This window comes from Eurosta solidaginis, chromosome 2 (genome assembly GCF_040869045.1).
Source record: "Eurosta solidaginis isolate ZX-2024a chromosome 2, ASM4086904v1, whole genome shotgun sequence".
Lineage (NCBI taxonomy): Eukaryota > Metazoa > Arthropoda > Insecta > Diptera > Tephritidae > Eurosta > Eurosta solidaginis.
The window spans coordinates 115,899,172-115,913,612 of NC_090320.1; the positions used below are offsets into that span (position 1 = coordinate 115,899,172).

The following is a 14,441-nucleotide window of genomic DNA, read 5'->3' on the forward strand; positions in this document are numbered from 1 at the left end:
GTATCCAACTTCACTCGGATTTGACCGCTCACTAGGCTTCGGGAAGGCCGTGGGTGTCGGGGGTGGGCCACGCGGGGTCTGCGCACCAGCTTCAACCGAGGCTGCATTCTGCATACCTGCTGCGTCTCCCGGAGAACACCCCTTTGCCCTGGCTACCTGCCTAAAGTTTTGTTGGGGAGAGGGTTCTTACCCGGCATGGCCACTGGTCTTGAACCATCCCCTTTTTTAGCCATATTCTGGCGGTTAGAATGACCCTGCATCGCACTGGTCACCGTTGTGGTGGGCAAAAGCCCTCCCGGCCTTTGAAAAGCGCCGGTCTCTTTTTGTTTTTTTGTATTTTTGTTGCTTTTGTTCATGTTCCCACGAGTGGCGGAGAAAAGGAACGTCTACCCGGGCAGAGATCCGCAATACCCGGGTAAGGTCTCCATACAACCTGGTGCGACCTGGTGCCAGGAGGGCTCCGTTCGCGACTGGGCTATTTAAGGGCCCCAGCCTGGCTGATCCTCGGCACGGAAACGCATAACGCCTTGATCCAGCCCCCGAGAAGGAAAGGAAACAGGAAAGAAGGAGACAGAGAGAAAGAGTAAAAGAAAGAGAGAGAAAGATACCCCAGAAACCATGGTCAAGAATCATTTCCGTGCAGCCAGGCTATTAATGAGTCACACAGCCCTGATTCCTGATCTTAGCTGGACACCGTCCTGACATCGTACAGGCTCAATACTGTAGTGTCCGTTTCCAGTCGGCACCCTCATGGAGGGTTCAGTTGGGGATTTACGCCGACCAAAGGAAGCTTTAACATATCTAAATTTTTACTTTTACTTATTAAAATATTTAAATTAGCATTTACTAAACACTTTTTTTTTATAAAAATTAACACATCAAAAAATGTCCTACTTACCAAAAAGGTTGATGAGTTTTTGACGTCCGTCTCGGGTGAAGATCAAATCCAAAAGAACGAATGTCGATCACCGGAACGAAAGCCAAACCTCATTCTTATCTCTTTTCTTTCATTTCCTTTGATCAGCATATGACTTCCGTCATATGGAAATCAGGTTGAAGTTTAACGAAACTCTACTCTATTACAATTTGGAACTAGGATGATTTTATGTCAATACGCTGGAAATTCATTGTTTGAAAAATTTAAAATTCTGAAATCGCATATTACAGGCTCGGTCACGGTCCTAGAACATTACTCAAATATGTACATATACTATATTTTGTAATGGTCTAGGACAGCGGCTGACTCTTGAAAAGTTAACTAGAGCGATACCTAGAGACGGGCTGCGGGTCCAGGATCTCGAATTCGTTGTCGGGAACCCGATATCTGTAATAATTCTCAAGATATTTGCAAAAGAAAGTTGTAAGTTTTCATGTGCTTGTTGTATTTTTCATGATTTGGTCGCACCTAATTTTTAACTATTTCTTAAAGAGTCAGCTGTTGTCCTAAATCACTACCTCATATTTCTTACCTGTATCTCACTGTAAAATTGTGGATCTTGTGTTTAATAGCGATGGATCAAATGCCACCAACTTGTGTTTGCCCTTAAACACGCTGCTCGAAGCAGCAAACACGGTGTTTACATTTGGTGGAAACATGATATAATATTAGACAGGTCATTGAATAGTACACCGAAGTTTACATTTTTTAAATCACGATACAAAAAGTTAACATTCTCAGGAGAATAGTTAAACGCAACATCAAATGCACAAAAAATAAAATCATGGTCAGAGATAAAACATATTTAGTCAAATTTAAGGACATGGTCAAGATTAGAGGTGATTAAAAGTTCCAACAGCGAGGAATTACAATTATTGGAGTACCTTGTTGGTATAGTCATGTTTACTATTTCAAGGCCTGCAGTAGAGACATGGTACAATAGCTTCGTGGAATACGGGTTTTCACAAGGAGATTTACGTTATAGTCCCCACATATAACATATCGTTCATATTCAAGTAAAAACACAATTAGCTCAGTAAAAAAATTATCTAATATGAAACACTTATGAGGGTTATATACACAAGCAACTAATACCTTTGCAACGCCATCTGAAGATTCAGCTACAATAAATTCGGTTTCTATGCTATCCGATGTTGATAGAATTTTTATATTAAGGCTAGATTTGCAAAAATTGCAACGCCTCCCACTTTCTTACTAGTTCGGTCATGTCGTACGAGTTTAAAATAAAAAAAAAAATAAAAAATAAATGTAAGGCGCGATAACCTCCAAAGAGATCTAAGGCCGAGCTTCTCTTCCAATTTGCGCCGTGCTCCTCTTGATTTTCCCTACAAATTGGACGGACGGGACCTACATGTTTTATGCCGACTCCGAACGGAATCTGCAAGGCAGATGAGTTTCCACTGAGAGCTTTTAATGGCAGAAATACACTCGGAGCGCTTGCTAGTCACTGCTGAGGGGCGACCCCGCTTAGAAAAATTTTCTTCTAATTGAAAAACCTTATTTCTAAAATTTTGATGTTGCTTTGCCCGGGAGTTGAACCCAGGGCATACGGTGTGATAGGCGGAGCATGCTACCATCACACCACGGTGGTATATTATAATAAAAGTCGGGAATTTCAGATGTAAACCACGTTTCTGAAACACATATGGCATCAATATCCATCTCTTCAAAAATGCTCCTTATATAGTCAAGTTTTCCACCACTAAGGCTTCGTGCGTTAAAATGTACCACCTTAAAGCCTATGGACTCTTTGCATAAAATGTTAAGCATAATCTTGTGGTTGCCTTCAATGCCGGAAATATATTTCTACTGGGGCTTAAGACGATCAAATTGTGAGACAAGTACAAAATACATACATCACAATAAAAGCTTTGTTAACAGATAAGTGTTACTGCATCCAATTAAATTAAGAAAAAGGTAAAAAAGGATGATAATAAGTGACACGAGAACGATAATAAACAGAAAAGAGGTTGACATATAGCGAATGAGGAAAATAGAAACAAAATAATAAGCAAGGAACATTTGAATAGAAAAGGTGAGATTATAATATAATATAAAAACAATCATAACATAATACAAATAAAGCATACGACTGAGAAAAAAAGAAGACATACATATGTATATTAATTTTTGTTATTGGGTGCGAGTGCTAATAAGAGCAGAGACCAATTTTCTTTTACGTCTCTCATCAGAGACATATGACATCAGATCGCGACGAGTCTTAAGCCTCGTTTCATTATGGCATATATGTTGTCAAATGTTGCCAAAATAATGAAAACGGGCTGCCAAATAGTGTCAGTTGCGTTTGCAGTCAGGTTTGACAGCTCACCGTCAGGCAAAATGGCATCCAAGTGAAAACGACCAAATTTCAGTTTGCCAGCACAGTTGGCAACGTTTGACACACAAAACAGATTTGCCAACATGCTGGCAAATCTGTCATTAAACATGCGCACAGCTGATTTCACACATCACATATAAAAGGCAAATTTTATAAAATTAAAAAAAAAAGTTTATTTTTTAATTTGTTGTATTGTGCTTTTTAGTTTAAAGTTAAAATGGAGGACGTAATGGATGAATCAGCTTCAAATTCTGCAATTTTCATGCACCAAGTGGGCATACCACTGAAAAAAAGAAGCGGGTGAGAAAACTGACCGAAAAATGGACTGCCCAGCAAACCGAGAGGCTAGTGCAGTCCATGTGCCCATTCTTCGTGACTGCTGGGAACCTTGACGAAATATAACCAACATTAATATATGTGTAGATTTGTGTCTGATTAAAGAAATCACATGAATACTCACTTTTAAAAAGTCGTCTTTCAAAGCTTCAAAAATAGCACGACAAATCTCACGTATTGCATGACAGATGGTAGTTTTTCCCAACAGAAAAACAGTCATCAAACTGGAAAAGCTATATCCTGTTGCCAAGTAACGTAAAGTTACTGCCCCTACCGAGGTAGCTTCCCGGAACTTTGTATTAGCTTTGTAAACGTATGGGGTTATGCGCTCCACAAGAAAGTCAAAGTCCTCCAGAGCCATCCTCAATAAAATGTTACACCATTTTGGATCTCACACGAACAGCTTAGAACGCAGTGTAGTAGAACCCACATGTTCCCCTATCCCGAAGCCCAGGCCTAGCTCACCACTACTTCCGCTTCCTTAGCTGGTTCCGCTTTCTTGTCTTAGGCTTGTCAAAGGGGCGCAGCAGCTATCGCCATTTGTTTATTTTTCCGCATTTTTTTGTTTAAATTAATTATTTGATCGGCTTTTACGTAATTTAGTTCACTTTCGCCCTTTTCTACTTTAATTTTTTGTCTTTTGTTCAAAAGAATGTAACAGCTGATGGGCTGTCAAAAATATTTACTTAACGTTTCCATCAGTGGTGAAAACTGGATGTCAATCGACTGACACCACAATTTGATGACAGTCTTTGACACACACTGCTATATCGACTTCATGCCAGTTTTTAATATGTAATGAAAACACATTTGACACCAAATCGCCATGGTGACAGTTAAGTCAGTATTTGGTGTCAGTGATTTTGACATAGTGAGAACCAAGCATTATTTAAGCTCTCGTGAACATAAATAGAGCCATATCCATGCAAATCAATATCAAACAAAGCCAGCGACCTCTTCTTCGCTTTTCAAAAAAAGCGATAGACTTTAAGAGTTGATTGCGATCAATAGGAGAGAAGAGCTTAAAAATTATGGGGGTATTTTAAGCGCCGTTACTTGTTGCCCTTCGCAGCCGGAATGCATCTCGCAAAGGTGGTGGTTTGTGCTACGCTCCATTACAGACCTTTTCAAAAATCTTAGATAGGCACTCATTTGCTTCATGAGAGATGCCATTCACGACGATGTCTGTTGAAACTACGCTGCTTTCTAATGCACTTATTTGAGTTGTTGTTGTTGTATTAACAGTGCTTCGCCCCATTCAATGGGTACAACCACTCACAAATTATTATCAAAATCCTGTAACGGGAGTCCAAGGAAACTGGCCGTTTCAACAGGTACGGACCATAGGGAGATGGGTATTAGGGGCGTAGGTTCCACATTACAATTGAAAAGATGGGTGGTGTCATGTGGGGACACATCACATGCAGGACATACATTACGTATGTCGGGGTTAATTCTGGAAAAGTAAGAGTTTAACCTGTTACAGTATCGAGAACGAAGTTGGGCCAGGGTGACTAGTGTTTCCCTTGGTAGTGTGCTTACTTCTTCTGCAAGGGTGGGCATTGCATTGCTCGTCCTGACGAAGGCGTTCACCGATTTTGTGTGGATTTGGCTAAGGACCTGCTTATGCTTGCCTGGATCAAACGGCAGTATTGGCAGGTGCCGGATTTCGTCATATTGATTTAGGAGATGTTCCCTCAATCCCCGTGGAGGCGATGCTAAATCAAGCAGTTGTTTACTAGGATGTCCTGCTTTGTGACAATTAAGCAAGAACTGTTTGTTCAGCATTTCATTGTACTCTTTAATAGTAAGCTCTTTGGCCTCACTATGTAGATGACGTTCGGGAGTCATAAGGAGACATCCGGTGGCAGTTCTGATTGCAGCATTTTGACAGGCCTGTAGCCTTTTCCAGTGTGTATTTTTACGACCAGGCGACCAGACTGGTGCCGCGTAGCTGATGAGCGGCCGGCCAATTGATTTGTACGTGGTTAGCAACGTTTCTTTTTCTTTTCCCCATGTGCTGCCGGCAAGCGACTTGAGGATTTGGTTGCGACTTTATACTTTAGAAACAATCTCGGTGGCATGAGCCTTGAAGGTTACAGTATTATCGAACGTTACCTCAAAGATCTTTGGGTGACTGACACTCGGTAGTGTGACACCATCGACGCGTACGTCCAGTATTTGCGACATCTCTTCCTTCCACGTCGTAAACAGGGTTGCCGTGGATTTTGTCGGTGATAATGTCAAGTTGCGCGAGGTGAAGAAACCGGAAAGATTGGAGAGATAGCTGTTTATTTTAGAAACTAGTTCATCAACTGAAGGGCCAGGTCCTGTAGCCATAATCATGCAGTCGTCATCATAGGAAATGATTGTGACTCCTTCTGGTGGGGAAGAGAGTTTTGATATGTTAAAATTAAACTGAAGTGGGGATAGGACACCACCCGGTGGAAACCCCTGTTCAATTTTTCTAGGTTCAGAAGTTTCGTTCCTAAATTCAACTGACGCCTGCCGACTACTCAGGTAATTAGCGGTCTATCTTTTTAGCCAAGCAGGAAGGTGTGAGCCTTCTACGTCTTGGAGTAGCGTGCCATGGTTTACTGTGCCAAAAGCTTTTGACAGGTGAAGTGCCACGAGCGCCGTCCTATGATGAGGTTTTTGCTGAATTAACCTGTAGTTAATCTGAGTGTTAATGGCATTGAGCGCGGTGGTGGTGCTGTGCATTTTACGGAAGCCATGTTGGTGCGAGGCTGGGCGGAGATTTGCCGTAAAATGAGGGAGCAAGATTGTTTCCAATGTCTTAGCTACTGGCGAAAGGAGTGATATCGGTCTTCGTTGGAAGGTTTTCCAGGCTTTAGTGGCGGGATTATCCTTGCCATTTTCCATTTTTCGGAAATGACGAAGGATTCCAGTAACAGATTGAAAACATGTGTTAGGTGTTTTGTTCCTTATCGCCAAGGTGTTTAAGCTTTGGCATGGCTATTCCGTCGGGGCCTATCGACTTGGAGGGCATAGCCTTACGGATGGCTGCTTCAACCTCTGTGGGGGTGATGGTAATGATGTAATATGACCATCGTGGTCATCTTTATTTCCATCGCAGTGGACACAGGTTATCGCCCAAACGCTTTAATGCCACTTGAGTAAGCAACACAATACTATTTAATTAAACTCACGCAAATACACCGATTTCAATAAAAAGGAATGATGCATAGTATAGTCTCTTTTTATTTGTACTTACAAAATGTTTAGAATTTAACACATATATATATATATATAAATGCGAGATACTTAAATTCACGACTTGTCGGTTCAAAATGCGCGGAATTCATTGGCTTCTTTTCATTTGACAGATAGCCCTTATTGTGAATGTGTTATTTTGACAGGTAACCCTTATTGTGAATTATGGTTGTGTCTAATAAGCATTGCTTGACTTTATGGTCAAGCAACACTTACCGTAAGGGTTACCTTACATCATGCCCCTTTGGAAAAGAAGAATTGACCAAATTCTTCTGTCCCAAAAGCGATGTAATTTATCTCAAAAAAATTTAACAGTCTTTTAAAATTTAAATCTACATCTATGTTTAGACCTAAATTAAGAATTAAATTCTAAAGTCTAGTTCTAAAGTAGGACTTAAATTTAATTTTTATAATTAAAAAAAAAATTTTTTTTTGTTTTAATTCTACTTTATGAATTAAGTTCTTAATTTTTAATGATTGTTTAAATTTATTTGGTTTCATTATTTTTTTTCAAATTAGGAAGAAAAAACATTTTATTTCTAATTTAACAATAGAGATTAACTTTAAATAATCTTGAATTTAAAAATTTAATTTAATTAATTTTTCTTATTCTATTTTTATGTACTATTTTTTCCTTTCGTCATCAATTAACGTGACGTTTACACCGTCAATACCTATTACGGTATAAGGACCAATATAGATACTACTGTCGCGGGGTTCTTTTTCAAGAAGTACCTTGTCAAACACCTTGACAGATATTGGTTGTGAACTTTTGTTATACCCGGTGTGATTTTTTAATTTGTGTTCTGTAACGGCTTTATTTGCTAATTCGTGAGTTTTTTGAAAACGAAGTTTAACTTCTTTCGAATAGTTTTCTATGTTGTAAATCGGGTCTATTTCATCGGTTTGCAGTTCCTTTTTCATATGGTGATAATTTATTATCGAATACTGTGTTTGTTGTTGTGTTATGAAGAAAAGTGAAATATTTCAAGTAAACATCCCAGTCGGAAAAATTAAGATTTAGATAAGATCTTAAATATTCATTGAAAACTCTGTGGTTTCGCTCTACTGTGCCAAGAGTTTCATGATGGTACGCTGTGGAAAATTTGTGTTCGATTTTTAATAGTTTTGTTAACTCTGAAAAAATTTCATTTTTGTATTCGGTACCTAAATTAGTTTTAATTGTTTTCCTAATGCCATATATTAGTATGAAATTTTCAAAAATAGCTGATGCAACCGTTTTCGCACTTTTATCAGGTATTGCAACCGTTACTAAGTATTTGCTGAGATCGCATATAATGGTGACAGCGAACTTGTTACCATTATCGGATTGAGGTAGAGGTCCTATAGTGTCAATAACAACAATGTCGAATGGCTTACCGGGTGTTTCGGTTAGGACTAAATCTTCTTTTGTTTTTTGCTTTACCTTGTTTAAAAGACATTTTTCACAGTTTTTAACAAATTTCGCTATATCGCCCGTCATGCCTTTCCAATAGTATTTGGTTCTGAGTTTTGCATAAACTTTTTTGCTACCGAAATGTCCTCCTAAAATTGGGTCGGTATGATATATTGTTATCATTTGTTGTTTTTTGTCTTCATCTGTTACAGTTTCTACGTGTTCGGTTAGGATGATTTCTAAATTTTTTAAAATTTTATTCCCAGTGGTTTTCAGATCTGATATCGAAAAATATTTAAAAAGATTATCATTTTTTTGCAATTCAATTATATTAATATTGCGCTTGCCAGCTTCTTTTTGGAGATTCAAAAGTAATTCATCTAAATGTATTATTTTATTAGCACACGCAACTTTAATTAACTAAATTTTTTTGTGTGTTTAAATGCGCATTTATCTCAAACTTCGTAATTGTACCACTTTTATCATAATTTATTTGGGATTTTACTCTGGGTATTTTCTTTGAAAATTTGTTTGAAAATTTATCATAAACTTGTAATTTTATGTTTTCCTTTACTTTATCTTCTTTGCCTATTTGTTGATACGTTAATTATTCTTGATTTGCCTGTGATCTAGTCTGTACCGCTAAAATTGATTTTCCTGAATTTTTAATTTCTTCTATTGTGATGCGAGAGAGTGCATCTGCTCCTACGTTCGTTTTACCTTTTATGTATTTAATAGTGAAGTTGTATTCTGCCAGTTCAAGTCTGATACGTGAAAGTTTTGAAGAGGGGTCTTTCATATTAAACAAGTAAACTAATGGACGATGATCGGACTTGACGGTAAAGTGTGTGTCATAAACGTATGGTCTGAATTATTTGATTGCAAAAAATATAGCCAAAAGTTCTAACTCAATTATTGATTTCTTCTGTTCTGAATTATTAAATTATTTGGCCGCGAAACAAATTGGTAAGTCAATGCCATCCTTCTTTTGACTTAAAATGGCACCACAACCAATTTTTGAAGCGTCGACAGTAATTATAAATTCCTTTTTGAAGTCTGGGTATTGGAGAATTTGAGGAGAAATTAATGATTTTCGAAGTTTTTCAAATGCTATATCACACGACTCATCCCATTTAAATTCTACTCTTTTCCTGCTAAGTTTATTTAAAGTGCTGCTATTGAAGCAACATTTGGTATAAACCTTCGATAGTAATTGGCGAATGCCACGAATCGTCTTACTGCATCTTTATCACAAAGTTTTGGATATTTCTTTATTGCAATTATTTTGGAATCGTCGGACGTAGACCTTTTGATGAGCATTTGTGTCCTAGGAAAGTGACTTCTGAATGCATGAAGTTACATTTTTCGGGATTTAGAAGCAAATTAAATTTTTTGCATGTTCGAAAGCCTTGTTCTAAATTTTTAAGATGGTGAGCTTCGCTACACCCAATGACTATAAGATCATCGACGTATAGAAAGGCTTGGTTGGGAGAAATTCCTGAAAAGGCAATTGACATCATTCTTGAGAATGAATTCGAAGCTACGCTTAAACCGAATGGTAAAACTTTCCATCGAAAAGCACCACGATCAGTGCTGAATGAGGTGATGTCTCTAGAATCTTTATTTAATGGACTTTGATGAAAACCTGAATACAAATCCATTGTAGAAAAATATTTGGCTCTGCCTAGATTATCAAGAATATCGTCTATTCGTGCAAGTGGGAATTTGTCTGCTATCAATTTTTTCTTTACGGCTCTAAAGTCGGCACACATGCGGTAGGATTTCTGTCCATTTGGATTTTTCTTTGGCACAAGTATCAATGGGCTATTATAGTTGGAATAACTGTGTTCTATAAGATCATTTTGTAATAAACTTGTCTATTAATTTCCTCTCTCTGACAATATGGTAAGCAGTAATTTTTTATGTAAACAGGATTTTTATCTGTCAATCGTAATTTCTGTTCATAAAAGTTGTTAAGCGTCATACAATCGGTCTTTAGTGCAAAAATATCATCATATTTTACACATAAATAGAGAAGTTTTGGTTTGGCATAATTTGGCATTTGTTTTTCTAAAATTGACTTTAATTCCTCTGAGCTTTTCGAATCTTTTGAAATATCATTGATTTTATACACGTTATAGTTGGTGATTTCATCCGCAAATATGTTCCAATTTCTAATGTATTTTACCCCATCAGTGACTTTTAAAACTTTTATTATCGGATTGTTAGTGTCAACGATACACTTTGCGGTGAACACACCACTACAAATTTCTTGTCCGTCTATAAAAACTGGATATTTAGATTCTTTCAGCTTAAATAAGCGATAAACTTCGCATCTAGGAGGAATTACCAATGTATTATCGGTTGTATTATGTAAAATTGAAATTTTATGAATATTTTTGCCAATGCCAATTGTTATGCTCTCGTTTGCATAGTCTATTATGCAATTGTATTTTTCCAAAAAATCTTTGCCTAAAATACCATCTGACGGTATGTTGAATTTGTCATCTACTACATTTAGATTATGTGGAATTGAAAAATTTGAATAAAAAAGTTCTGTTTTAATGGCGCCCAATTTTGAAACTGTATCTGTCGTAACACCCGTTATATTTATGATATTGTTGTTATTTATAGAAATATTTTGTAATTTTTGGCGACCTTTTTCTTCAACTAATTGTCCTGTTTTGCTGGCTCCAGGTCCGTGTTTTATAAATTAAACACAATTGTTTCTTTTTTCAAAAAACCGATATACTTCGATTGCTCTACGGCAATCGTCTTCAAGTTTACAGAGCTAATAAAAACATAATGACAACAATTAACAAATATACATATCAATGTCGTTGACAATGCCATCAACTAAATAATCACAAAACTGCACTCGTGGCCCACTGTGCAACTAGCGGCCACATACCTAACTTTGACGAGACCAAAATACTACAACAAGAACAACACTATAATAAACGATTTACTTTTGAAATGTTACATATTATCAACGTACCGACAAACATACGACTCAACTATAAGAGTGATGTGGTCCATTCCGCTCATATTTACAAACACCTGCTAAGTAAAAGGCAGTACCATACTCCACGTCGCACAGAGCAAACGTGTTAAGAAAAGTATGTAAATATGTTAAATGTTTGATATGTATATTTGTTAATTGTTGTCATTATGTTTTTATTAGCTCTGTAACCTTGAAGACGATTGCCGTATAGCAATCGAAATATATCGGTTTTTTGAAAAAAGAAACAATTGTGTTTAATTTATAAAACACGGACCTCGAGCCAGCAAAACAGGACAATTAGTAGAAATATTTTGTTTTAAACTTGAAAGTGCATATTTTAAAAGAGTTCTTGCAATTCAATTCGATAAAATCTGAGTAGTTCAGGTTTAGACAATAAATTGATTTATTTTGAAAAACGTTATTTAATTCAGATTCTGGTCCCCCAGTGTTCACTCCTGAGGGCCGTTGGCGTTTAAAGTGCGAACACTAGCGTTATTTGTTGTATTTGAACGTCGATTGTTGTTGTTACTGTTGTTATTGCTGTTGTTTCTGTTTACGGGCCTACTATTGTTATGACGAAAATTACCATTACTTCGCGAGCCATAATTATTTTTGTTATTATGCCTATAATTGTTATTGTTGTTTCTGTTAAAATTGTTGTTGTACCTCGAAAAGTTTTTCCTATTATATTGATTTGACCTAAAGTTACCTCGAAAACTGCTATTTTGCCTGTTATGACGCGATCTAAACGCTAATACCTGCCTGTCACTTGCTTGGTTATTTTGTTCTACGATTATTTTCGCAACTACATCCTTAGAATCAGTAAACGTAGTTAACGCTAAAATTGATTTTACTAGGTCTGAGCGAGTATTAAGTCGACAAACGCTGACGGTTTGTTCGACTGCCATTTCGTGCGCTTTTTCCTGAGTCATTCCTTCTAAAACTAATGATCGTTCTAAAGCATCGGAAAGTTCCTCAACACCTTTGGCGAATTCCGAGTGATTATTATTAAAAAATTTTAAAGATGCAATTTTTCCTGCTAGAACTTTAGAGTTGTCAGGTTTTATTCTACCTTTTAATGCATCTTTTATTTGTTGAATTGTTGTTACTTCATTTGGATTTGCCTCACGCGCTTTTCCTTCTAACTTGGATTTTATAAACGAAATGAAAGTATTTGTTAAATTTTGATCCATCAAATCTTTTATCAAAATTATTTTATCTATAAAGGATGCAAGTGAAAGCGGATCGCCGCTGTAGTTTTCTCTAATTATGGATGCACACATAGTAATAAAAGTTTTCTTTTGCTCTGGAGTCGCCATTGTTGGTTGTTCTTCGCTAATTGTATCTAAATTATTATTGTGAAGTGAATTGGAAAATCCAGGAAAATCCTCAAGAAAAGATACGGTACTTTTTTTTATTAATACTAGCTTTGTATGCTGAAGTTGTCGGTGCGTCAGCGAATTCTTCCTCAGTGTCAAAATCAGAACTTTATTCGCTTTCCTGTTTTAATTCAAAAAGATCTTTGGGTATTTTTATATTGCAGTTAATTCTAGAAAAACATTTAGTGAGTTGTTCTCTGCACTTTGACAAACTTTCGATAATTGAACTAGGCTTTCTCGATTTTCAAAATATGAATTTAATTGTTTTATAATTTCGTTATAGCTTTTAATTAAAGCATCTTCATAATCTATTGACTTTTTCGCTGAGATAGATCGGTTATTTAAAACTCGTTTAGTAACTTTAGTGAAACTAGAGCGTAAATCTTTGAAATTGGAATCAAAATCTGACATTTGACACTGACATCTGAAACTTTACTACATTTATTGAAAATGTTTTGGAGGTATAAAAGTTGTTTTGTAAAAAAAAATCGAAAAATTTTAAAGTTAACTCTGATAGGCACTGTTTATACAAAAATTAGGTTTAAACTATTCATTCACTCGATAATTGTTGTATGCAATTAAAAAAAATTTTTTTTGTAAATCAGGAAAGATTTGAAATATTTAAAATCGATGAGTTAATTTGTAAATGGTAAAAAGATTCACATATTCGAAAGGCACTGTATTCGTGTCTTACTTTGAAGGAATAGTAAATGCAAGTGAATGTTGAAATATTTAAACCGCACTGAATTCGTTTGATAATGAAAAGAAACTGTTGGAGTATTTGAAAGACACTGTATTTGATGGATAGTTTGCAAAGAATAGTAAATGCAAAAGATGTTGAAATATTTAAAGACACTGTATTCGTGTGATACTTCGGAGGAATTGTTGAAATATTTGGATGGCACTGTATTCGTTGAGAAAAATATGTAAATATTTATAATGTTAAGATATTTAATTTCCGAAGAAATAATTCGAAAAAGAGAAAAAGTAAGTTTTCACCGATAAAAATAAATTTTCACCATTACCATTATGTGACTGTATCCTGTCCATATTGATATTTAAAGTCAATGAGAATTTTCAAAATTGATTAGCTTTGAATAATTATCGCAAAATTTTGGCGAAAAGATTTGATACATATAAAATTGCTGTATAATTTGCGTTTCAAAAAGGTTTAAAAAAATGCATAAATATGAAAAAATATTTTTCCGATTGTATTTATTACGAAGCAATGTTCGCATTTTAAATAAAAATTCAAGTTCCATATTAATGTTCGAAAAAGAAAGAATATAGTAGTATATGCGTGATAATATGCATGTGGTGGCCGTATATTTAAAATAATTTTTTTTTTTTTTATGTATATTCGAATTTTTTCGATATTTAAATGTTTATATGTTTATATTTCAATGTAATTGTTCATGTATGTAAGTTTTTCTATTTGAAGAATTTAAATTTGGTAAATTATTTTATTGAACAGGTTTATGAAAAAGTGTAATTGAAAAATTCAATTTCTTAGATTAATTAGTTTAATATGTTATTGTTTTTAAAGTAGAAAAAGTGTGTTGCTACATGTGTAGTATACAAATGTCTATAGGAAAAGTATGTTTTTTTTTTTTTATGTTAGAGGTTTAAGTTACTCCCGCGCCATGTATTGGTTGACTGAGGAGGATTATTTGGTCGATTCAAGCAATTAAAGCGCCATTACCAATTATGTGTCTTTTTTTTATGAAATTATAATTTTTGTTTTTGTTTTCGTTATTGTTTTAGTATGTATTTATTTATAGAAAAAAATATGGATG

At 35.7% G+C, this 14,441-nt stretch overlaps 1 protein-coding gene across 2 annotated transcripts in view; it reads left to right on the forward strand.

Annotated features, from left to right (window-relative positions):
• Nucleotides 1-14,441, forward strand: part of LOC137240171 (uncharacterized) — a 1,093,642-nt gene that overhangs the window by 484,250 nt on the left and 594,951 nt on the right. The gene's annotated exons all lie outside the window — the stretch shown is intronic.